This window comes from Laetiporus sulphureus (assembly GCF_001632365.1).
Source record: "Laetiporus sulphureus 93-53 unplaced genomic scaffold LAESUscaffold_142, whole genome shotgun sequence".
Classification (NCBI taxonomy): domain Eukaryota; kingdom Fungi; phylum Basidiomycota; class Agaricomycetes; order Polyporales; family Laetiporaceae; genus Laetiporus; species Laetiporus sulphureus.
This window is the reverse complement of record NW_024468651.1, coordinates 6,597-8,655: the sequence shown is the minus strand read 5'-3', so window position 1 is coordinate 8,655 and position 2,059 is coordinate 6,597.

The following is a 2,059-nucleotide window of genomic DNA, read 5'->3' as shown; positions in this document are numbered from 1 at the left end:
TGTAGGTATCTGAGGTCTCACAGTAGCACAGTGCCAGGGGCCCTGCCCTACATGTATATAAGCCCATGAGGATCTAAGGGAGAACCTTAGATTCATTATTCTATTGCATGCGGCCTAACAAGCCAATTCACCCCTTTGTTGTGAGCATAAGGCTAAGGGCCCTTTGAGCCCCTTTTCCAGACTGCATACCACTGCGCGCGTCCTCAGCCTAGCTCTTGTGGCAGGCTTTTTATGTGGGATCATTTGTGCAGGTCACAAAAGCAGACTTGCCCTTAATTGGGTTAAGTGCTTTGGTGCTTTGTGACAATCAGTGACTCGAAGGCTTTCTTGTGCTCGTACATCTTGTTTCCGAGCACATTGTAGACCTTGGCGACTTCAGTACTGACTGTGAGCTTCATTGCCACAATAACCCATTCGCGGATGTGGTCCGGAACTTCTCCGAGAGCAGACTGTCTGAGCACATCTTCTAGATGCTCGAACTGGTGTCCGTCAAATTCCCAGATGGAGGGAACATAGGTGGGTAAGAGTGATGGGGTTGGGGACGCTGATCCTCCAACTTGCGATGCAGAATCCTGTGGTCCTAGTGCAGGCTCTGGTGAATTGCGCTGTGAGGCACGTGGGGTGCTTTCGTCGTGTGCTGACTCGACGTTTGTATGCAGAATGTCATCCATTCTTTGCCTGAACATGGATGCGTACGCACGATCGGCTCCTTCCATTGTGATATAGATGTAGTTAAACTAATTGAAAATGAAGCCTAGATACTGCTTGTCCTTGACTTTCCCAATTTCCCTGATGATCTCGTCTAACCTCTGCTGCTTCCCTATCTCTTTGAAGTTGATCCTTCCTATTTCTAGGCAGCACGTGTTGATGACCTGTTTGTCGATGAAGGTGTATTCGTGAGTTCCCATGTAGAGGTCTGCGCAGACTTTGTCTAACTCCGATGCGAGGAGTTGTACCTTCTTTCGTTTGTCCTGATCAATTCTCTCCCAGAACGCTCCTAATATTGGTTGTAGTCTGAAGCGGGTAGCGGAGACCTGCTTCTTGAGTGTTTCGATGTGAAGGGTGAGCCTGACTTTGGATGGAAGAGGGCGAATGGGTCGTGCGTGTGTGTTGACCTTAACGAAGTTGGGAAGGGGTCGCACTGGCTGTGGAGCAACAATGATGGGGGGAACAGCGTTGGAGGTTATAAGTTCTGGGGGCGGTGCTGGCTTGCGACTACCAGTGGTAAGACGTCCCTTTCTGGGCTTGTAGCGTTTGAGCGGTGGGGTGTGATCACGTGGCTTGCGGATGATTCTGCGCTTTATGATGTGTGTGGTATCTACAACCCTAGCTGCTGCTCACTGCCTGTCTGTGGATGATGCGCCTAGTGACGCAAGTGTGAGGAGCCTTCCACGCTCCTTGTTGGTTTCCTGATGCTTATAGTGGGCATCAAGGTTGATCCTGGGAATGGCCTTGCGCTTTGAGGCTTTGGGCAGCTCAGAGTCTTGCTGAGGCTCACGCCGGGTAGAGATCGGATTGGAATGTGTGTCAAAAAAGCCGTGCACTACGGCTGAAACTGCTTGTGCTGAAAATACGTGGCTGCTTGTGTTAGACACTAAGCAGGGGTGCAGAAAATGTCAGATTGTTTCTAATGTCACGGTAACACCGGACAAGAGATCAAAAAGACTAAAAAGGGACAGTCACGTGGAACGTGCCGCCCTGATCCCCCTGATCCCAAAAGTATCCCCCTGAACCCTATGTGGCACAAGAGCCTGTTGACTTACTGGTCGATGTGGCAGACGCAGGAAAGGGTGAGAGATATATGAAGGAGCTGGTGAGCTCAGTGAGTGCTGTAGGTAGTAGACGAGGAGAAACAATCTGAGGTTTCATCCCCTACATGGCTGGTTTTATATACACGTACAGCGAGCTATCTTACCTAAGCTACCTATCTATGGGTATAAGCAAATGGCCGTACATGAAATAATAGGATGTCTGGAAGTAGAACAATAAGTGGAAAGATCGATGGTTGCCGCAGTAATGCGTGTGCACATCGTGCCTATCTTGGTTTCCCTTTTGTTCT